The sequence below is a fragment of the Glycine max genome, chromosome 5 (assembly GCF_000004515.6).
Source record: "Glycine max cultivar Williams 82 chromosome 5, Glycine_max_v4.0, whole genome shotgun sequence".
Taxonomy (NCBI): Eukaryota; Viridiplantae; Streptophyta; class Magnoliopsida; order Fabales; family Fabaceae; genus Glycine; species Glycine max.
Genome location: NC_038241.2, coordinates 30,868,286 through 30,893,077, shown reverse-complemented (window position 1 = coordinate 30,893,077; position 24,792 = coordinate 30,868,286). Strand labels below are relative to the sequence as shown.

At 37.9% G+C, this 24,792-nt stretch overlaps 1 pseudogene; it reads right to left on the bottom strand.

Annotated features, from left to right (window-relative positions):
- Positions 1-729: 729 nt before the first annotated feature.
- Positions 730-24,792, bottom strand: part of LOC102662844 (GDSL esterase/lipase At5g33370-like) — a 34,526-nt pseudogene continuing 10,463 nt past the window's right edge.

Sequence of the window (24,792 nt, the reverse complement as noted above, 5' to 3'; positions counted from 1 at the left end):
CGACAAGAGCCACAATGGGAGGCACGAAGAGAGGCACCACGAGAGGCACAATGAGAAGTAGTGGCAAAGTGTTTAGGAGCAGGAGCTGCAATAATGAAATGACAGTCTGATTTTGGGTGTAGCACAACATCAATTCCACAAAAAAACTGATGTTAAGAATTGAACTCAACATTGATTTTATTCAGAACCAATGTTGACGTGCGAGACTCAACATCGATTCTAAATAAAACCAATGTTAAGTTCGATTCTTAATATCGATTCTCTTAGAACCGATGTTAACCACTATGCATTTGTTAACATCAATTTTCATATAATTAAATCGATGTTAACTTGGCGATGCAATTTCTATATTTTCTAGTAGTGTTGTATGTTGTTTTAATATTAGCAAAGTTATTCAAAGTTACTCAATGATCCTATACTGAAATTTATCTATATATTTCTATTTTAAATCATTTTTATAGAAGAAAAATAAAAGGTGAGTTATATTTTACACTTGTCATAAAGATCAAAGGTTGAAAATTAGGTAACATTTTTTTTAATATTGAGACTCAGGGATTACTTAGTTCTTCCTACCATTTATTTATTTATTTATATATATATATATATATATATATCAATTGTAATTTTATGTAAAAGGGAAGTTTCTTCCTTCGTCTAACTTTCTAATTCCCCAATTATATATTGAGGAATACAAAATTAAATCGCAATTACAATAATAAATGAGGGGCATCATGAAACTAGCATGCGAGGTGCATGGACTTCTTGGATGGTGCTGAGGTTCATTGGGTTCATGTAGGTTTTAGAGCCTGACATAATTTCCTCCACAATAATTCTATTGGCCTTTTCAGATGGATGGAATGCATCCCAAAATGCATATTGGTCTCGACTGGGGCAAAGGTTGGAAAGTGGTGTGCACAGCCCAAGACCATTGTAGGGTCCTTGCCCACAACAAGCTATTTGTGATGTAATAAACCCTGCAAAAATTAACAACAACATAAATGTCAATTTTCTTGTTAATTAATTTCTTTATGACATCATTAGTTAGAGAGCAATAACATCAAATCACAAATGAACTAAGTCCAAGATAGAGACAATATCACAAATGTAGGTTTTAAATTAGGGATCCAGTCACTACTACAAAAAGGTGATTCTACATCGGTTCTAAGATACTTTTAAAGACGGTTTTGAACTGACTTTGTATCCAACGTCGTAGAAAGTTAAAACTTTCTACAACGGTTCATGAAAAACCGCCTTAGAAAAGATGCACATTCTAATATGGTTATTTTTTGAGAACCGTTTTAGAATGTGTAGCTTTTCTAAGACGATTTTTCAAAAACCATCTTAGAATATAATTTTTTTTTTAAAAATAAAATAAATTTAAGATTCTAAGATGATTTTCCTAAAAGTCGTCTTTGAATGTAGACATTCTAAGATGGTTATCTAAAGAACAACCATCTTAGAATGTATTTCTTTTTTTTAAAAAATAAAATATATTAAGGATTCTAAGACGGTTTTATGAGTAAACCATCTTAGAATGTATTTTTTAAAAAAATAAAAAAATATTAAAAGAATTGAACTTCCTCCATTGAAATAGAAAAATATACAATATACTTTTCTATTTCACCTCACACTATATGTGAATTAAAACAGATCACACTCCCTATAGGTAGGCCAATCAAAATACTTGAGAAAATGTAAATGAAAATTATGCAGTTTAGAATTTTACTTGAGCACAAAGCATAATGACATTATTTTTCACATCAATGTACTACTAATTTCCAACAAAATGATTGCTTTAATAAATAAGAATGGTGCTAATACCAATCTACCACCCATCAAATAATATCAACCAAAGTGTCACTCATAACCATTTCTTATATATCAGAGGCAAATAGGAAAAATAGATAAAGGACTATCACCATAATTCATATTCATAAATCACTCTCTTCATTAATATATATGTGATGCATATAGTTTGTAAAGCATACAGTAATTCATATTCATATGGTCTGTTGATTGTTTAAATAAGATCAAAATCTAATCATTTTGAATTTCAATAAATAGTTGAAAATATGGAGGGAAAACGAATTGAATGTTGGGGATGCTTAGCTGGAAGAAAGAGAAAATTTTGATTAATGTGATCAAATAAAATATTCTGGAGCTCTATACCACCTTGTAGCAGCATAATCCTACATACGTATGCATTAAACTAGCAAGAAACATCAGTCCCCAAGAGTATGTAATTGTCTGTATTATACATCATCAGAATCTATATTCCTTTTTAACAATAACAAGGTGCTCAAGTATTTTTGTGTCTTTTTTTTTATAATGACCTTAACATGTTAGTTATACTATCAGGTAAGTGCAAAAGATTTTACAATATCAAAAATTTAGAAATTATTTTTTATGTGATTTTTAATATAATTATTATATAAATTGAATATGGTGCACATTCATAGCACTATTCACATCCTGCAAGGTAATTGAATATAAAATTGGGGGAAATTTACAAGAAGCAAAGCACGAGTATTCACCAAGTTAGAAAAAAAATATGAAGAGGTCACTGACTTCAAACTCGATGAAGCAAATTGTATGCCTCTCTATTCAAGTTAGAAAAAGATATATGAAAAGTCCGAAAATAATATTTATAAAAAATACTTTAACATTACATTAACTACTTAAATACTATTTATTCTCTATTCAAGTTTCATTCATAATATATAGGATAAATTAGTAGTAGCTAATGCTTAATTTGCCTATTTAAACATAAAATTGAAAATTTATTTATTATTTATTATATTGCATATTATTGAATATTTGGTTTTTTTTACAAGATTTAATATTTTGTTATATTTGCATTTCTTTTTAAAATGAGATCAGCTTCTACATGGGACAAAATAATTCATTGCAAGGCAATAAGCCTCGACCTATAATTATGTTGCAAAGGGAAGGAGTAGTTGTTGGTGCCAAATAGATAACAATTAGTTCAATGTTTTAACATAATAGAACATTGATATATGGATTAAAATTCAGCAAAAGTTAGACTCTCATTTTAAAAACAGCATAAAATAAAAAAAATAAAATACAAGAAAAGCAATGCTAGCTTGATACAACAAGTTTTTTTTTTCTTTTTCATTAATAGGTTAGCCTTAAAGCAATCAATTATACCATGTTAGTTGGCAATTTCCAAAAAAACAAGATAGAACAATAATTAGTGTAACCTTAATTCATAATTTCATATAAACATATCTCAACACAAATAGCAATTTTGCCTGCCATATAACTCCCATGTAGTTGCACGAAGTATGCTTCACCAATACCCATGGCATAATTGCACATTCAAAAACTACAAATTATTTCAAACTTTAGAAACATTACACCATTGTTAAAAAGGAAGCTAAAGATAATATTAAAATGGAAGACTTAGGTAATATTGGTCACATTACACCATTCTTACAAGATATCAGTGTATGCTGTAAAAAATATTGAACCATTATTGACCTTCACTAAGCAGTTTATGCTTTTTTATTGCGAGTGGCACATTAATAAATAGTATTTTAGCATCTTTGAAGTTTCACCATTTAGTTCAAAGTCCTAAACTAGCCACCCCTTTTGCAATTAAACTAGCCTTCACAAAGCAGTTTATGCTTTTTGTATGCTGTAAACAACTACTACTAGATACTGTAAACAACTACTAATAGAGTCCCTAGACTAATATATAATTAAAAATTTTGTTTTCCCTCTTTACTCCCTTTTCCATCCGAACTTGCTATCAGAATTCAGACATGACTCTTCTGAAGTTAAGTTTCTAAAATGAGTATGTAAGGATGTTTTGTGATCTTAAAAAGCATTATAATTTTAACTTACTAAAATTCAAGGGTAATGGCCAATGAAGGTTCACTGAATCACTGTTGCTGCCACTCTAGAATTGCATTATGTAGAGCATAGTTAGGTACCAAATCAGTGTGATAGTCCTTTTAGAGGTCGTGAGTAACCCAAAAAATATAAATTTTAGAGATTTAGTAGAGTTTACTTTATAGTGCAATCAAAGACAATGAGAAGAACATGGTAGAGATTTTATTGAAATACAAGATAAAGTAGGGAACCTACTTGTGAAAAACAGAATAAAACATGTGATTAATTGGATAACATGTTGTGAGAAGTGCATCACTCAGGGAGCAAATAGGAACATGATGGTGAAGTAGGGTACGAGTGGTTTCATCCAAGTATTGATTCTTTGTTTCGACAAAACCATTTTGTTGTAGTGTGTGAACACAAGATGTTTCATTAAAAATACCCTATGGAACAAAAACTAAAACTGAGAAGACAAATATTTACGAGCATTATTAGTGTGCCAAGTTTTAAGACAAGATACACCTTTTAAAAGGTCAAGGATGATGAAGCACGTGACTCAAACTTGCATGTGCTAATTTGCATTTTTCTCTACAATATAATTGTTAATTTGACTATCACACACAATCAATCAAATCAAAATACCTTCAATGTGAAAAAATGCCTTTTGTCCAAGATGCATTCTATGTTTTGGGTTCAATCAAGGGAAAAAAGAATCAGGGACCACTACGGATTTGTGAATCATTGGAAGAACCACCACCAGATGTGTCAAATCATTAAAATAAGGGCCCACCCAATTCATCTTACTCAAATTGGTGGTTTAACTTGTCAATTTCCTAATTCATAATATTTAATATGCATCTAGCAGTTGCTATAAGAATAATTAACTTTATCTTTGACAAGATCATGAACAGAAAATTTTCAGGGCCTGCATATATATATATATATATATATATATAAAAATTGAGAAAGAAAGAAATTTGCATATATAAAAATATTAATTAAACAAAGAGTGTTGAAAACCTTAATTAATATCAAATCATATAACCTACAATATTTTAAAAAGGTGCTAAAATAAGAAGTCGACCATAAGAACGTACATTATTAGCTATTAGGGGAATTAGTTGCCTTTTTTTTCCTGCGAAATTAGTGAACTTGCAAGACATATAAGTTATAACCATCGACTAACACACATATCTTTACTTTTATATAAAGAAAAGACAAATAGAAAAAGTTTGCTTCTTTTTTCAAGTCTTTATGTTAGTCTTTTTCTATTATTTGTAATTTCAATTTGTAAGTAAATTGAAGATTTTTCATTTGCATTTTAACTCTTATTACAAAATTACATTCAAGATTTTTTAAAGTAATTTTTTTCAAAGGTTTAATTTATTTTCCCATATTCCTTAAATATAATTTTCATTTAAATATAAAAAATGATTTTATTCCTTTGTAGGAATTCCTTTGCTTGATTTGGCATCATTAAATTTCATAGCCTGAGAAGTTAAAAGACATAAAAAAGATATGAATTATAATTAAGCAGCCAACATTAGGATTGTGTATGATAAGAATCTGAAAAGATAAATTCAGTGTTGTTAAAGGTTACCTTTGCCAACCCAAAACCTGCAAGCTTGACTTGCCCACTTACATCAACCAGTATATTAGCACACTTGATATCCCTTTAAAATTCAATAGTTCAATTGAAATAAAAGTTATATCATGCAGAAATAAAAGTTACTATGTATATATTTTCAAGACAAAAATCAATGAAGCTTGATCTTTCAAGTTACAACATAAGAAACATAAATCAAACCTCATAAAAACGAGATAATAGTTGTACTACAGTAATATATTGAGCTTTCTTCCAAACATCATAACGAGTTGATAATCCACTCGTTTCCATTCATCTCTCTCCATAACAATAATATCCTCTACCTTGTTAGTGTGATGCTCATAAAGACCCTGACTGACAAACCAGACATCAATAGTAGTATATCAATCCATGTAATATTTGTCATTCACCATAGGGGAATCAACCAATTTTTCAGCCATCGAAACAAGTCACTCAAAAAAACAGAACCAAACTGCAATAGTAGGCTCTAACAAAGGATGTATAGCTTACCATGTATAGTTTAACTAGTAAAAAATATACATTTAACATCGGCAGGTTAACATTAGTTTTGGACAAAACTGATGTTAACACAAATACGGTGGCATACTTGTAAATGAGACGAGTTTATTAACATCGGTTTTGTCAAAACCGATGTTAACATAGTCTCATTTACATTGGTTTTGACAAAACCGATGTTACCTAGGTCATGTTAACACCGATTTTTCAAAAAACTGATGTTAACATGAGGTAGGTGACATCAGTTTTTTTTAGAAAATCGATGTTGTGTTTTTACTAAAATTAAACTACAGATCCTTTTCATTGGCCGCGCTCATTCTTGCAAACTTACCCTCGTCACTGGCCGCACTCATTCTTGCAAACTTACCCTCGTCATTGCCATTGCTCCTGACCCACCTTGCAAAGCCACCCTCTGCACTGCCATTGTCCTTGACCCACCACGCGGAGTCTTGCAAAGCCACCCTGGTTGTGCTCTGGTTGCAAAGCCACCCTCTTCGCTATGGTCTGGTAAGTTTTCTTGCTTTGTGTCTACTGTGTCTGCTGACGTTGCTTTCCTTGCAGCCATTGGCACCAAAGCACTTTTTGCTCCTCTTGTCGTGTCTGCTATGTCTATTGTGTCTTGGTAAGTTTTGCTTTTGGTTGCCATTATTTTAACTTCCGTTAGTGTTTTGTTTGTACTAGTTATTGTGTTTTTACTTGTATTGGGGTGTCTAATCCCGTTATATTTTTAGTGGGATGCTTGAGTTTGATAATGTATTTGGTTGAATACATTAATGTGTTATCACCCAGACTTAGAAACTTACACTTTCACAATGTTAGTAATTTTCTATAACTCTAGAAGCTAATAGGGTTTAGTTAAGAAAAGCATAAACAGAACAAGAAGGATGTAGGTTCATTTACTATGTAGTGTACTTGTAAGGGAGTGGTTGTGGTGATGTTCTGTTGCATTAACATCGTAGTCATCTTCTATTTTTGGTTAGTTTTAGACAAATGATGCTCCTCTGCCATAAGCTTTCTAATTTAAATTCTGAGCAATTGAATTTCCTTCGATAATGCCTGATCCTGTTTATTCCTGTGCCTTTGTACATCTTCAAGTTGTTTGGACTTAATCTCTAGTTCACATAATTTATATTGCCTTTTTGTTTTGAATCAATTTGGTTCAAGAGCTGTGGCAGTTTGATTTGTAATAAGCCTAAGCATTGTTTTAGTTTTTCCCTCTTAAGAGTGTTGCTTCTTTCTTGCTTATACAAGAGGCTTCTACCTCTTCCTTTAACAAAATGTTGTCATCCCACCTTCTCAGTTTGAATCCATATGAAAATATGAAAATTGTTTTAAATTCTACTTGTATAAGGGAAAGCAGGTGAGTAAAATATAGTTGATTTTATTGTACTAAACACAAGTTTCTTTATATCTTTATATCTTTATATCACTAAATGATTATAGGAAATTCCTTCAAGCTTTCTAAGTTAGGACTAGGATTTAAATGATTGACACTCAAAATAAGAGACAAAATTGGTGGTAATGGTAACAAAAATAGTTCAACTCAACTACTGTGTCTGTCCTATTCATGGTTGGTACACCACAAAATTCTTCATGGGTCGCTTGCACTCTTGACACATTATAGTTCCTTCATTTGGTCTTTCATTTTCTCTAGAGGAAACAAAGTATGAGTGATTGCAAAAGTTGCATTGTCAAATTCTGGTCTTGCCATAGCTCTTCTTCTTTGGAAGCCGAAAATGGGTATGCTTGTGCACCCCAAATGTTGATCATATCAAGAGCATTTTAATTTGTGACCTTCCCTTTTTAATCTAGAGCTACCATGATTGGCTCATCCTTGTAGTTCCATTGTTCCTTTATGTACTTCACCACTGCTGACCTAAGTAACCTTGGTTCCTCTTGTATTCTTTTATATGTGTGTGTGAATTTGTTAATATATACATGCTTTTTTTTTAGAAATAGTATAGCAATTAGCAAATTATAACCTTAATTTTTTTTTAAACACACCAAAAAGTATAATTTGCTAAAATAAGCCTTCTAAAAGTAAGTTGTTGCAGTTAAGAAATACCTTTGTGTGTATTCCACACACATACCTATTGTTCTATCTCTTCCAAATATAATGGAAAAATACTTCTCAACAAACTCAATGCCTTCATTTGTAGCTTTAGTGGCTTTAAGTTGTTGGGCAACTGCTTAATACTTGAAATTAAAGCCGCCAAAGCATTACCACGATATACTTGCTTAAGTTGCCAGTATTCATCTATTTTTGTGATGATGAATCCTACTAGTTCACTACAACCAATCGTTTCAATTTCAGTTATGTCATTCTTCTAAAAGGAAGCAGAATATAGATTAGAAGCCCCCTGAAAGCAAGCCAACAGAAACCATAATTTGAAAACTTCAATGCCAATACAGAAATCATACCTGTTGTCTATTAAATGCGCTTCAATACATCCATGAGAAGTTGATAGCCATTTGGGACTTGGAGGAATAGTTCTAATTCCTGGGGGAGCATGTGAGTGAGCAACTAGCTGTTGTAGGCATTTATCTATTAGGTTAGGATCACTTAGGCATAGAGTATGGTTATTTATTTTAAAAAACTGAACTGAAAAAGAACCACACTGATTATTTGGTCCTCAATAATTATTATCTAGGCAAAAAATTGCTAGCCTCTAATTTGTTTTTTCCACCTTCTTTTTGTTATATGGTTATGGAAATGTTTTTAATTAGGTATATCATGTATCTTCTTTTTGTGTTACTTTCAGAATGCTCTAACTCTTTGGTGCTTTTCTTGTTTAATCTATTTCCTGTGCCATTTGAATCTTCTCCAATCTATCATCTGTTTGGTTTTGCTGTTGTCTGGATGTGTGTTTGGTCTATTTTATCTTTTTCTTACATTTGTTAGTGATTTCTTGGGTTCTGTTAGGATAGATTTTGTTGTGCTTGTTATTGTTTGGTTAAGCTAATTTGTATCAAACTGAGAGCATAACAGATCTAGCTTAAATGATTTAAGAGGATTCACTTTCTTCGTGCTTTGTAGTCTTTTTCTCATTTTTAGTAATTTTTACCCCGTGATGAAATAATTTTGACAAAGGCCATTGTTTTGACATATGATTGATGTGTATCATACCTGTTATTCATGCTTAAGCATGTTCACTCCTTTATCTTAACAGTCAATTTAATGTCTATAAGAACTTATGCCTTCAAGAATGTTGGACAGACAAACAAAAGGAAATGCTAGAGGATGAGACTGGTTATGGATTTATACCTTTAAATCCTGTCAGAACAAAACAAAATTAAACCCAAACAAAATTATACATTTAAATCCTCACTACAACACTATAGGATTCTTTCAACCTATCAAGGTCAAAGATAATCAACTTGGTATAATGCTTGTAGTACAACTAAGTTCCCCATTAAAAAAAAGATTAATTTCCTTCCAATTCAATGATTCATTGTAATCCAGAATCCACTGTAAAGAACACAACAAATAGTTACTTCTACCAAACAACTTAATAAGTCATCTACCCATCATAAATACAAAGTCTAATAACACACTCCAACAAGTACTAGTCACACCACACTTACTACACTGCATAAAGCATAATAACAAATGCACATAAGAAATTTCAGTGCATTAACAATTATCAATGTTCTCAGTTAGTTTCTCTGACATTTCGTTCCTAGCCAGCATCCTTAGTACCACATGATGACCTTCCACTGCAGGATCAGTCAATGCCCATGGTCCAATCTCTAACACGCCAAACTTTGTTACCATATGTCTTGCTATTTGTTTAATCTGTTGCAAGTCCATTGCAGCTCCAGTGGTTATCTCAGTTTCACTGGAACACCCCCTATGGTTCCAATTACTCATGATTGAAAAAATTGTGATGTTTACTAATATATGCTATATTGATATATGCTTATGATGTAACCTTACATAAATAGAAATTGCAAAAATTAAAAGATAAATCTAGGTATTTGCTGATGCTGAAAACCTCTAGCCCAAATTCATTCCTTCTTTCCTTCAAATCATGGCTACCTGCATTTCCTACCTGCATGTGTGTAACAGACAAATTTCATGTACAAATATTTTTCTTATGCCAAACTAGATAGATCAATTTATCTGCAAAATATTTCACTGACTTTTTTCTTCCACTGAATTTTTAGGTGACCACCACTATTCTTCCACTAACTTCTTTTTCATCAGTGGTTCATACGCTGATAAATTGGTTGTGATTCATATAAGGCAGCTTCTTTTTTTGTATCAGGTGATGATCATTTCTCCAATGATATATATATATAATATAGAACATACTTGTATGGAAGCATGATATGTCACTGTTGTCTAGTAAAATTGATGTTGTCTGAAAAACTTCATGTTTGATCACACACACACACAAACACACACAAGGTTCAGATGCAATATGCAGTCCTTATAAGGACATGCATCTCATATACAATAAGAGAGATCCATTGGCTGATATTGCTTAAACTATGATAGCCCCAAGGTTTGAATTTTTCATCTTCTTATTGACATGTGTAAACATCTCTGCATATAATGTCAGTCTATGTAAGCCATGTGAGGTGTTGAGTGATTTTGGCTCAAATATTAAATGACAAAAAAATTGTTTCTTGTTCAAACATGACTCGTGTAGGGGACTACACACTTTGCTATTGTATAGTGAAGAGTTTTTAGCCCTATGTGGCCATCAATATATTGGCCGCCATCAATTGTTAATTTATTGGGGTCCAAATGGTCTGCTAATGCCTTAAGTGACCTTTTTCTCACCATAAATTCATCAACCTTGTTTACCAATAGCACCTCAGGTTGCCTAAAATCCATAGCCTTAAGTCCACACACACACACACACACAAGTTTGGTAAAAGTTATGTTATTCCCTGGACCTTGAAAAGTGTCTAGTACTTTTCTTGATTTTTAGAACATTCGTCTAGTATTTTTCTAAAATTTTGAAAATCTGATTTTTTGGCAACAGAGATGTTTATTTATTAGAAAAATTGTTTTAGTTTTGAGCCTCTGGAAAAATATAATGGTATGTGAAATGTCAAAGGTGATCTCTATAAAATATTACGAATTTTAGAAAATGCAAGACAGTGAATTTTAGTAACTTCACTGCAACTGTTTTTAATTTTAAAAAAATTATATTGATGAATTTTTGAGTGGTAAAATTTATGAAGGAATATACCTATTAGGGAGTGTCCCTGTAAATTTGGGTGAGAATCAGAGTTCAAATGATATTTTTATAATATTACAAACTGATGAGATATCAGCTTATAGGAAAAGTGAAATTTAATTGAAATAATTGTCTTATATATGAGTGAGTTAATTATCAGGATTCCTATGTAATTTGAACATTGAATTCATTTGTTGATAGTTGTTAATAACAAATCAATTATTCAATGTTTATTGTGATTAAAACTGCTTCAAAGGAGAATAAAATGTTTATTTGCTGTGAATTGGGTCTGAAATTGCCTTTTATAGGTACAATTTTGGGTTTATTGTAAAAACAGAAAGTTTATAAAAAAAAAAACTTGAAAACAACATTGATTATTAACAAAAACCGATGTTAATATAGTAAACAACATCAGTTATTTAGAAAAACCGATGTTAACATGAACCTTAACATCAGTTTTTCAAAAAACCGATGTTGGTTATTTCTAATAACATCGGTTATTTATACATAACCGATGTTAACGTTTGTATGTTAACATCGATTTTTAAAAACCGATGTTAACAATAATACATTTAACATCGGTACTTTCAACATCGGTTTTAAAACCAATGTAGAATGCCCTAAATAACCGATGTTGAAAGTGTATTTTCTAATAGTGCTTCCATAATGCCTAATAAGAATGTCTCCTGGCAATTGTTTGGTCGGTTTGCTCAGTTTAACAGTCTTATTAACACTATTTTTACCAACAACCTACAACAAAGTCAATCATTTTTTTTACAAAAAAAAAAAAGATAATTTAAACATCAATTAGTTAACATGTCCAAGCATAGAAACCAGCAAGCATGAAAATTAACTTACCTGTGCAGGCCACCATGAGCTATAAAATGGAGAGATCTTTAACCGAATACAAAGAGGGACACATGTTTTGGTGGCTTGTCTTTGTGTGTGTACAAAATGTCGCAAACATAAGGTATATACTATATATATACCATCTAAGATCAAACCAATTTCCGTTGATCATCATCTCAGTTAAGTGGTACATAGAAAAATAGAAAACCTATAACAATTTGAAGATTATTGATAATAATAATAATAATAATAATAATAATAATAATAATTATTATTATTATTGTTGGGCAACTAAGGAAAAACACTTGAAAGATTTTTACCTCATTCCTTTTGATTTCCTACTCCGCAAAAAAACGAAGCACCTCTTCGACAATCAATCACTAATATTCCTCCAAACTTGAAACAAATTAAATCAACAAAAAAATTTGAGCTTACAGCTAAAATTGGTGTGATGTGTATTTATTTTCTACTTTACCTTTTACAAACAAAAAAATTAAGCTTACAACAAAAAAATTAAATCACTGATATTCCTACTCTGAAATTTTTTAAGCTGCTTGAAAAGACCCAATCAACACTAAAAACCTGATTTGATTGATGTGTTTTTATTTTCTACTTTACCTTTTAGAAATAAAAATTCAAATATTTTTCAGCAAAAATTATTGCATATGCATGTGAGGAGTACATTTACATTTGGAGAATACAAATTTGCCTCCCACGTAATGATCAAAACAATGAAAAAATGAGTGACAATAGCAGGAAAAGTAGGGACACAAAAAAGAAAGTCTGCTCAATTTAATGTTATTGTTGGTTCTCTTTGAGCCAATTAGATCATTGAGCATAATCTCACATTTCCGTTGGCTGCTCTCTCCAAAGTGTATCTGCAAAAATAAAAGAATTAAACAAATGTTTAGATTGCAATACAAAATGAAGAATGAATACACACAAAATAATAATAATATTATAATAAAATATTAACTCCATACCCATCAAATAAAAAGGCTTAATGAGTTTTTATTTGAATAAATACCTTGATGAGTTCTACAGTACGTATCTGTCGCAACCTACCCTTCGACGGAAGGGAGACGCGTGACTCACGGGTGCGTGTCCCAAGAAAGGAATACGTGCAGAGTTGCCACCAACGTTTATTTGAAGAAAACGTCAGAAAAACCGGAAAAGACGTGATCTACGAATTTTAAGTGAAAGGTTCGGGAGTTGTATTTACGCACGGGGAAGGTATTAGCACCCCACACGTCCGTCACAAGAGACAGCATCCCTTAATCGAATATCCAAATATGACTTCAATTTTATGTTATTTTCCCTTTTTACGTTCTTATGTCTTTTTTATGCCTTTTTATGTTTTTATCTTTTTGTGGTCGACATGGGTATTTCCCTTGCTCCTACGTATTCCTCAATTGTGATAAGGAAATCAGACCTACGTAGTTCTTTCGTGAACAAAGCGTTTTGGTTAAGTTATTTTTTATCCTTTTTTTCAAGATATGTTTTTATTGAATGAAAGGTCATTTAAGACGTTTGACCATTTAGACAATCTTTCGATTCTTTTGAAAAGTGAGAAAACATTAAGGCATTGGACCATTAATGATTTCTTTATTTTTGAAAGAGGTAATAAAGTTACATATTGATTTTAGGCTTTTTAGAAATCTACACTTAACCAATAAAAGTGGAAAAGACCATTTCAAGGCGTTGGACCTTTGAAAATGGATTTTTTAGGCGATGAAAAAAGTTTGGTTTATGAATTGATTTTAGCCTTGGTTTCACTTTGGTTATTAGTTGATTCGATTAAGAAAAAGAAATCCCAAAGAAAAAACGTCCGATTGATTTTTTTGATTTATTTTACTAAAAGATATTTTTTATTATTATATTATTATTTTACCTCTTTTTGGTTTCCAACGTGGTTATGGCATGACCGAACGGTCGGATTTCATTTTAACACAAATTAACGGATATTACAACTCAAATGATCGGTGGAAATTTATTTTATTTTTTGATTAGGCGAGAAAATGACTTAAGTAAATGACTAAAGCACGTCAAAAGGGGGTACGGAAAGTAAATGAAACGAAAATAAAAGCACGTGAAAACAAATTAGGACCACTAAGGGTACATAGAATGAATTGAAAAGTTCGATTTCAGGAACTTACCGGTTGAAGACCGAAGAACGACGAAGAACGAACGAAGAACGGTTGAAAATCTTTGCGAAATCACCCACGGAAACGTTACGGAAACGCCTCGGCTTGGATTTTCTTCACGGAAACAATTTTTTTCACTAATTTCAAGTGATCCCGAATTACCAGGAGGGCTGAACATTTTTTTCCTTTCACTTCTCCCCCTATTTATAGGAAAATAGGAGAGAAGCTTGCTACCCAGCTCGCCCAGGCGAGCTCAGCTCTCCCAAGCGAGGTAGGTTGCTTCCTCCAGAAGCAACCGCCTTCTGGAGGAATATTCTGGAAGGCCTAAGTGGGCCTGATTGCTATTTGCACCCCCATTTTTTTTAAATACACCCCCTCGCTTTTTTTGGTGATTCTTTTTCCGTAACGTTACGAAACTTTACGAATTTCGTAACAATGCTTTTTTTTCTTTCCGTAATGTTATGAAACCTTACGGATTACGTAGTCATCCCTTTTTAACCTTTCAGAATGTTACAGAAATTTATGAATTGTGCACTAACACTTCCTTTTAATTTCCGGCATGTCACAGAACTTCACGAATTGCCTAACGATGGATGCCAAGTACCTTGAAGTGGTCAAATGAGGGTCGCATCCCAACAACGGACGGTCCCCGGATGAAATTAGGGTATGACAGTTGCCCCTCTTTACTTGTCTTTTACTGCAGATAAAAAGGAAGTAAAGATAAGACACTAATTTCGTTCGAGCGAAACACCATTCGACCAGTGAACCTCCCTGCCAGCAGAACCTGCAAAAATTTGAAAATGATCAGTACCGACAAATCATCCTGATACTGTCAAATTCGTTCCTCTTGGTTGATACAAGACGCAGAATGACCATAATTTGTCTCTGCGTTTTGTTGGACACGATCGAGCCTGGGCGGCGAGACACAGAATGACCATAATTTGTCTCTGCGTGCCGCCGGACACGATCGCCTCTAGATGGTGAAAAGGTGTGCGGAATGACCATAATATGTCTCCGCCCACCTCTCAACTTGCTGTTTTTGAATGACAAAGGGCGCAGAATTTGTCTCTGCGCGTTTATCACCCAACTTGCGAAATCTGAATGATAAAAGGCACAGAATTTGTCTCTGCACGTTTATCACCCGCCTCGCTACTCTTGAATGATAAAAGGCGCAGAATCTGTCTCTGCGCGTTTACCCACTCAGCTTGTTGTTCCTGAATGATAAAGGGCACAAAATCTATCTCCGTGCGTTTACCCACTCAGCTTGTTGTTCCTGAATGATAAAGGGCACATAATCTATCTCTGCGCGTTTACCCACTCAGCTTGCTATCATGTTTTGAGTCTTATAGATAGAAAAGGAAAGTTTTAAACGGATAACCACTCGGGTATCTCCGTATGTCACGTGACTCCAGTGTCAGTATGACAGAAATTGTCTGCGCGGAAGATAACGTAAATCTCCGCGTGTCAACGGGCTTGTTGGCTACGATTGACAAAGGGTGCAGAAGACGATGTTAGTCTCTGCGTGCTATCATGCTTTGAGTCTTAGAGATAGCAAAAGAAAGTTTAAACGGATAACCACTCGGGTATCTCCGCCTGTCACGTGACTCAAGTGTCAGTATGACAGAAATTGTCTGCGCGAAAGATGACGTAAATCTCCGCGTGTCAATGGGCTTGTTGGCCGTGATTGACAAAAGGTGCAGAAGACGACGTTAGTCTCTGCGTGCTATCATGCTTTGAGTCTTAGAGATAGCAAAAGAAAGTTTAAATGGATAACCACTCGGGTATCTCCGCCTGTCACGTGACTCCAGTGTCAGTATGACAGAAATTGTGGGGGCGGCCGACAAAAGCGAGGCTCATGCTCCTACGTATCCTCAATGAGGAATGCAGACCTACGTAGTTCTAGATAACTTGTGAGACTAAAAATAGTCTCGGTGTTTTCTTCACTAAAATGCGAACATGCTTTAGTAAAGAGAGAAAATTTCCAACTAATCAGAGCAACATATGCTTTTCGGATGAAAAACAATGTGTCTACCGGGGAAGGGGAGTATGCAGATGACATCTTCTCATAACCACAAATGAGATTTTGGATGTTAGCATTTCATTTCTAAATGATCATTTAGAGGAAACACTGGGTTCAACAAAAATAGAAGAAAATCACTCAAAGTGTATCAATCTCACACAGGTAAGTGTTTCATCCTAATTCCGAACTATAGATATACCATGCCTTGATTTTGCAAATTATTTCCTATAAATCAAAGATCACATGCGTGATCATGGATCAGTAGGACTTTTTCTTGGGAATAGTGTTTTTTGTGGGAATTTTTGGCTTTGAATGTTTTTGGCCTTTTCCTTTCCTGTTTTTTTGTTTAGCGTGAGGTGAACAAGTCACCGACGCACATGATTTTGGTTGGCAATCAAATAGAGAGGACCACTTTAGGTCGTGGTTTCCTTTCTTTTCATGTTTTCTTGGTGACAAATCTATATTGTTTAGATATTGTCTGGTCCAAAGGCTTTTCTGTATATTTCTTCTGTTTTCTTCCGATCTTTGATCGGGAATTCTCTTTCTTTTTTGCTTTCCCCCATTTTCCTTGATTGGGAATTTTCCTTTTTGCCTTCTTCTGATTCTTTTGATCAGGAATTTTCTCCTTTTCTCCTTCTCTTTTCTTTTCTTTCTCCTTTCTTGTTTTCTTTTGAGGGCAAGGTTTATGGTGAGTTGGGACTTTGGCTCAAGGCTTGTATATGTCAGGGTGTTGGTCTGGTTCAGGGATAAAAGGGAATGTCCCACATTATTTCCATGACACAAATGCATCAATGATGATTTGGAAACTTTATGCAAAACTAGTCATGCATGCACCTATGCGGACACTCAAGTGTCAAACTTTTATGGTCTTGTGATGCTAGGGCTCAGGATTCATTTCCTCTATTTAAGTCAACCCAGTGTTTCCAAAATGTGTTCTTTTATCAATTTGTGCATTCATCCGAGTCTATCTTGCATGTTCGAAAAAACTTTCACAGTATTTACCCTTCAAGTGCACACATTTTTTTTCAAAAACTAGTTATGATCAACGAATTTTCTCTTCAAATAAAAGTTGGAAATTATCTCTTTTCACAAGCGCGTTATTTTTTTTAGCTAGACACTTTTATTCTTATTATTTTCTTTTTCCTTCCTTCTTTTTCTTTCCTTGCTTGCTCTCTTTTCCTTTTCCTCTTTTTCCTTTTTTAGTTATTTATCATTTATTCATTTCCTCTCTCTTCTTTCTTTTTTCCTCTTTTTCTCTCTGAAAAAGTCTTGCGGACGAGGGCGCACACTACCTACTCACGTCTAACCACAAGGTGAACGAGAAACGCACGAAAATGGTAAGTCGCAAAACGGTGACGAAATAACTGAGAGCCATAACGCCGAAAATTTCTAACAGAAACGAGCAATAATGATAGTAATGTTAGTAACCATATGAACAAAATAGAAAATAGTAATGTCAACAACAATATGGGCAATAATAGAAAACGTTAATAACAAACTAATCAAAAACAGATATGTCAAAAAAAATGCGGTGACCTCGGTCACGTGGCTCCGCTTCCTCCAAAGAAGCCGAGTAAATCTGTCATCTCCTCATCCATGCGGGCGTCCTCTGGATCGCCGGGAGCCTCTGCAGGTGCCTCCTCTGTCTGGTCCTCGGGCCAATCTCCGGGCCATGCGACCTCAGCCCTAAACGAATCTGGAGTAGGGCACGGAAAAAGAGCGAAACCCTGGCTCTATAGACTGAGGCTTAGCTAGTAGAGACACTCATGGGTCTGCACCTGCCCCCTGTGGTTGGCCGCCTGCTGGCGAACCAAGTGCTGTAAATACCGCTCCATGCCAAATGACCCAGGTGGATCAGCCTGATGAGGTGGTGGCGATGCGTCTGTGGCCTGCGGTGCATCACCCTGCGCCTGTCTAGGCGTGCAATACTTCTCAATGAAGGCCCGGGTGATCGGCGGTCGAATCACCTTACTAGGTGTGACGGGAACCCCGAATGACTGGCAGAGGCCCGTGATCAACGCTGGAAATCCCAGGGCCCTGTTAGACTTATCTGGGTCTAGAGGGTGCCTGGTAGGTGGCATACCTGCAAATAAATAAATGGCATCAGCGATCAACTAAGCCACATGGACGCTCATTCGTGTCAGGATGGCATACACTAGCCGACACTTCGACAGAGAGAGGTCGAAGTTATGATCGCTGGGCAGGATGTTGCTGAGTAGCAACGTCATCCACGTCTGGGTCAAGGTAGTCATGTTGGTGCGCATGATCCGCACCTGTCTCCCGGTAGCGGTCCGGGCAAAATCCTGACCCGGTATGCATAACAGCTGGGCAATGACCTCCTCGTCAAATCCATCGGCCCGGTTCCTTCTCTGACTATACTCGCACTCCTGGCCTTCCTCTGACACTAGCGGGTCTCCCAGGAACTGACTGAGGGCGTCTGCATCAAAAGGAATCCACTGGCCCCTTACCCATGACCGCATGTCCCGCACGCCCTCCTCCGTGGGCCAAGCATTGGCATAAAACTCTAGGACTACATCTGGGTCAAACTTTGCCATGGGAGTGACCAGCGACGTCCAACGCCGGCGAGCTATCTCTTCCTGGAAATCTGTGTAGTCATCATCCCTGAGTTGGACGCGTCTCTCTCGGTGGAATGACCATTCTTTGATGGCCTCGAAACGCTGCTGGTGCCCAGCGCTCCTGAAACGATGGCTGTTGAACTCGGGAGTGGCACTAGTCCCTTCAACCACGGCGTCCTTCCTAGATCTCTTTGCGGAAAACTTTCTCGGAGCCATTTCTTGTTGGAGTGAGTATGAGTATAAAAAATGAAAGCAAAATGAAACCAAAGGTGGCTTGGAGGAGCAAAAACTGTGAGTCCCGTAAGCTTCCTTTTTTTGAATGAGGGGGGAAGTTTTTGGGTGCAGAAAACGTTCCCCTCCCTCGTTTTTTATATTTTGGTGCAGGGGTTGCTCGCCTAGGCGAGCTAACTTGCCATTTTTTTTAGGGGAAACATAAGCATGGCCCTCTACGGGTTGGCGTTCACTTATTCGAACCCACTCAAGGTAGATTAGGCATCCACTATTTATTTTAAACAAACAACAGTAATAACTATTGTGAATTTTTAAAGGATACTAGGCTGCTTTGCAGCGGCGCTTTCCGTTTATCCCGTTCCTCTTCCACCTGGCAACAATGTGCGGGTTTGCCATGACACTAGAACTCAATGTATGGTAGATCCCCGTGCGGTGTTAGCTGGAACATGGACGCCAAAGTGGCAAGCGCATCAGCCATTTGATTTTCATCCCGGGGAACATGATGGAAGGAGATCTCATCAAAAGAATTAGCCATCTCCTTGATATAGGCTTTGTAGGGTATCAGCTTGGGGTCTCTAGTTTCCCATTCCCCTATCAGCTGATGGATCACCAACGCTGAGTCCCCGTACACCTTGAGTAGCTTGACATTGGAGTCAATTGCTGCCTGGACGGCCAGGGCACATGCTTCATACTCAGCCATATTGTGGGTGTAGTTGAACCCCAGCCTGGTTGTGAAAGGTATACATTGATTGTCTGGAGAGACCAATACTGCTCCAATGCCATGGCCTAGAACATTTGACGCTCCATCAAACCACACGGTCCATTTGTCCCGGTCCTCGTCTAGTTTTTCCTCAAACAAGGCCATGATGTCCTCATCCGGGAATTCGGGATGCATGGGCTGATAGTCGTTGAGAGGCTGCTAAGCCAAATAATCTGCTAAGGCGCTTCCTTTTATCGCCTTTTGGGTGACGTAAACTATATCAAACTCGGATAGCAAGACTTTCCACTGGGCGATCCGTCCCGTAAGAGCTGGCTTTTCAAAGATGTACTTAACCGTGTCCATCTTGGATATCAACCAGGTGGTATGGCTCAGCATGTATTGTCTTAGGCGATGGGACGCCCAGACTAAAGCACAACACGTTCTTTCGAGCAGGGAGTGATTCATTTCACAGGCCGTGAACTTCTTACTCAAGTAGTAGACAACACGCTCTTTCCTTCAGGACTCATCATGTTGCCCCAGCATACATCCCATTGACTCGTCCAAAATCGTCATATACAAGATGAGAGGCCTTCCGGGTACCGGTGGCATAAGCACAGGGGGATTCATGAGACACTTTTTGATCCTCCCAAATGCCTCTTGACAATCCCCATTCCAACAGTCGGTTTGGTTTTTCCGTAAGAGTTTGAACGATGGCTCACAAATAACGGTGAGCTGTGATATGAATCTGGCAATATAATTCAAACGTCCCAGGAAACCTCAGACTTGCCTCTCGGTACGGGGTTCTGGCATCTCAAGGATGGCCTTCACCTTTTCGGGGTCTACCTCTATCCCTTTCTGGCTTATGATGAAACCTAGCAATTTCCCTGATTTGACCCCAAAAGTGCACTTAGCGGGGTTAAACCTCAATTGATACTTCCTAAGCCTTTCGAACAACTTCCGCAGGTTGACAAGGTGTTCCTCCTCGGACTTAGATTTGGCAATTATGTCGTCCACATAGACCTCGATCTCTTGGTGCATCATATCATGGAACAAAGCTACCATAGCCCGTTGATAAGTTGCCCCGGCATTCTTGAGTCCAAAGGACATCACCTTGTAACAGAATGTTCCCCACAGGGTGATGAAGGTAGTCTTTTCCATATCCTCTAGCGCCATCTTTATCTGATTGTAACCGGAGAACCCATCCATGAAGGAAAACAAAGCGAAATTGGTCGTATTATCCACAAGGATATCAATGTGCGGCAAAGGAAAGTTGTCTTTGGGACTGGCCCAATTCAGGTCCCGATAATCCACACACATTCGCACCTTCCCATCCTTCTTAGGGACTGGTACAATGTTGGCAACCCATTCTAGGTACCGAGCGACAACTAAAAACCCAACGTGAAATTGTTTCTTTACCTCCTCTTTTATTTTCAAGGATGTCTCGGGCTTCATCCTTCTCAGTTTCTGTTTTACTGGGGAACACTCGGGATTTAGGGGCAATCGGTGTTGTACAATGTTAGAACTTAAACCGGGCATATCTTGGTACGACCAAGCAAAGATGTCTTGGTAGTCTCTTAGCAGGGCTATTAATTCTTCACGGATGGGTGCGGTCATGCCCGTGCCTATCTTTACTTCCCTTTTTCCACTGCCAGTTCCCAAGTCTACTATTTCTGTCTCTTCTTGATGAGGCCCCATTTCTTGGTCCTCATGGGCGACTATCCTTTCCAACTCCGGGGGAAGTCCCACATCCTCGTTCTCTTCATCTTCTGTTTGATTCGTTTCTTGCTCGAAGTCGATGGGCGGGTCCCAGGTATTAGTACCTTCGAGGGACTCGTCGTCGGATCTGGTGTTTTAAACGTAAAGAAATAAACATGCAAATGGATGAGAATGGGTAGAGACGCAAGAACAGATGAAGAAAGATCTTTCTATTATAAATTCATGAACAAAAGACACAATGCCTTAACAAAAGGAAACTCTAAAGTCTAGGCCCAACTGTAGAGCTTTTAAAGCCATAAAAAGGTTTACATTATGCTTGTCGCGTAAATGTCTGGGCGCTCCTCTACTTGCCAATTTCCTAGTCAGAAATCAGGAGGGCATGGTCGTACCAAATCTGACCCAGCCGGAGCATCATCTTTGCATATTGCAACAAGTTGGCCTTCATCCCCTAGACCCGTGCTTATAAAGCTCCTACTTATGTGACAGGGCGGGCCTCCTTCGTCTTCTCGTCTTAATCGCGAGCCTTGACTTCCGCTTTTCCTTCCCGCAACACTTTTCCTTATATCTGTCTGTGTGGGTTTATAACCTAACCCAAACTTCCCACGATTTCCCTTGGCGCTTATCAGGCTAGTTATGCCGCCGTTGCCCTTGCCTAAACCCATTCCGGGCTCGTAGCCATTCCCCAACATCACCTGGGCCACCATTACTGTCGTATCTGACAGGCAAGGTTGCCCAGAGAAGGAATCCACGGAGGAAATGCTTACCACCTCGAAAGACTGGAAAGCGGTTTCTAATGACTCCTCCGCGGCTTCCACATATGGCATAGAGGATGGGCAACTCACCAAGATGTCTTCCTCACCCGATATGATAACCAAATGCCCTTCCACTACGAACTTCAATTTCTGGTGGAGTGTAGAGGGAACGACTCCACCGAATGGATCCACGGGCGTCCCAACAGGCAGCTGTAAGGGGGATTAATATCCATTATTTGAAAGGTAACCTGACAGGTGTAAGGGCCTATCTGTACCGGGAGGTCGATCTCTCCCCTAACCTCTCGACGGGTGCCGTTGAAGGCACGAACTACCATGGAACTTGGCTTTAGATGGGAAGCATTAAACGGTAATTTCTCCAAAGTGTTTTTGGGCATCACGTTTAAGCAGGAACCATTATCAATGAGCACCTTGGCTACAACGTGGTCCATACACTTGACTGATACATGCAAAGCCTTGTTATGCCCTCTTCCCTCGGTAGGGATTTCTTCTTCGGCGAAGGCAAGATACTTGTTGGCGGTGATATTATTAACGAGCCCTCCAAAGCCTTCTACAGAGATATCTTGGGCCACATGGGCCTCGTTCAAAACCTTTACTAGCAGAGCTCGATGAGGTTCTGAGCTCATGAGTAATTCCAATAGAGAGACCCTGGTTGGGGTTTTGTTGAGCTGCTCAATAACCTTGAACTCGCTCTGATGAATTATGCAGAGAAACTCACTGGCTTCCTCTAGCGACACCTCCTTCTTGCCATAACCATCCCTTTTCTCAGGAAGACCCTTCACTGGAATATCCTCATTCGGAGTGAGGGGCGTTTTATCATCTTGTTCTTCCACTACCTTTGCCTTCCCCTTGACGTTCGTGGGCTGAATTGGTAGGTCGGGGGGCGTGAACACGCGACCGCTGCAGGTCACACCGCTCAGCCCCGTGATATTGGTTACCTTGGCAGACAATGAACTGATGTCGGTGGCTTCTTCTTCCTTTTTGTTCGGAGGTGTGTACCTCCATGGGACTGCGTGGCTGTTTTGGTATGGGAAAGGGACAGGTTTGGCTGCCGAAGGGTGTCGGGGTTTTTGCGAAGCTGCGCCCTTGGTGAAATATATCACCAAAGGTTTAGGCCTTCCAAAGCTTCTCTCATCCACGGACTGCATACATATATGCTGCTCTTCCCTCCCCTCATCACCAACTTCCAGTCGACCTTGATCTATCATTCGCTGCAACAATTCCCCCACTGCCAAACATGTTTCCATGCTATGTAGCTCGTTGGGATGCAACAAACAAGAATCCTCTTTACACCCACCGTGGGGAATCACACCTCCCTTTTGTAGGGCCTCAAAGATAAACCTCCTAGGGGTTGCCACGTCCCTTAAAGGTTTAGACCCGCGCGGCCTATCTGACCCAATGGCATTAACCGCTCCCCCTCCATGATTGGCAAGCGGGTTGGTTTTCACGTTGGGTCGATCCTCTTGAAATGTCAGCCATCCAACATCTATCAAATGTTGGACCTTGTATTTAAGGGCCAAGCATTTTTCGATGGAATGCCCTGGGGTATTCCCATAGTACGTGCAAGTTGCGTTAGGATCATACCACTTTGGGAAAGGGGGTTGGAAGATCTTCCCGGGAGTTATTACGGCCAGTTGGTTGGCGATGAGAGACGGCAAGAGGTCCTCATACGTCATTGGGAGTGGGGTGAATTCTGGAATTGGCCTCGGGGGAAAGTTCCTCATTGCGTTGGGATTGCCGGCCGGGTGAGTCGTGGTTGCAGTTGGAACTTGGGGGGCCTCCCTCTGAACGGGTGCCTTAGGCTGCATGGGTGCTGAATTAGAGGAGTTCCCGGCGTGAGCTGAGAAGCTCAGATGATGTTGCGCGTACTGATGTGTACCATGAGATGTCTGTGGGGGTTTGACCCACGCGGGCGCCGAAGTGACGGCGTGGGCATCTCCCTCCTTCCTTTTTGCCCCAGTTGCTCCGATTCTTTTAGCATTGGCACTTGTGGAGGAAACATAATCGAACTTCCCTCTTTTCAACCCTACTTCGATTCTTTCCCCGGCGAATACCAGGTCCGCGAAGCTAGACGGCATGTAGCCTACCAAATTCTCATAGTAAAACACTAGCAAGGTGTCTACCATCATGGTGATCATCTCCCTTTTGACCATGGGAGGGGCCACTTGTGCTGCCAGGTCTCTCCACCGCTGTGTGTATTCTTTAAAGGTCTCACCTTCCTTCTTGAACATATTCTGTAGCTGAGTGCGATCGGGAGCCATATCGGAATTATACTGATATTGCCTTAGGAAAGCAGTAATCAGGTCCTACCAAGTACGAATGCGGGAAGCTTCCAGATTAGTGTACCAAACAACCGCGGCTTCAGCCAAACTATCTTGGAAAAAGTGTATTAATAGCTTCTCATCCCTAGAGTGCGCGTCCATCTTGCAACAATACATATTGAGATGGTTCTTGGGACAAGTCGTCCCTTTATACTTGTCGAAGTCCGACACCTTGAATTTTGGGGGGATAACAACATCCGGTACCAAGCAAAGATCCGTCATGTCCGCGAATGGATAGTCACCAAAGCCTTCAACAGCCCTCAATCTCTCCTCGAGGAGATCGAGTTTCCTTTTTT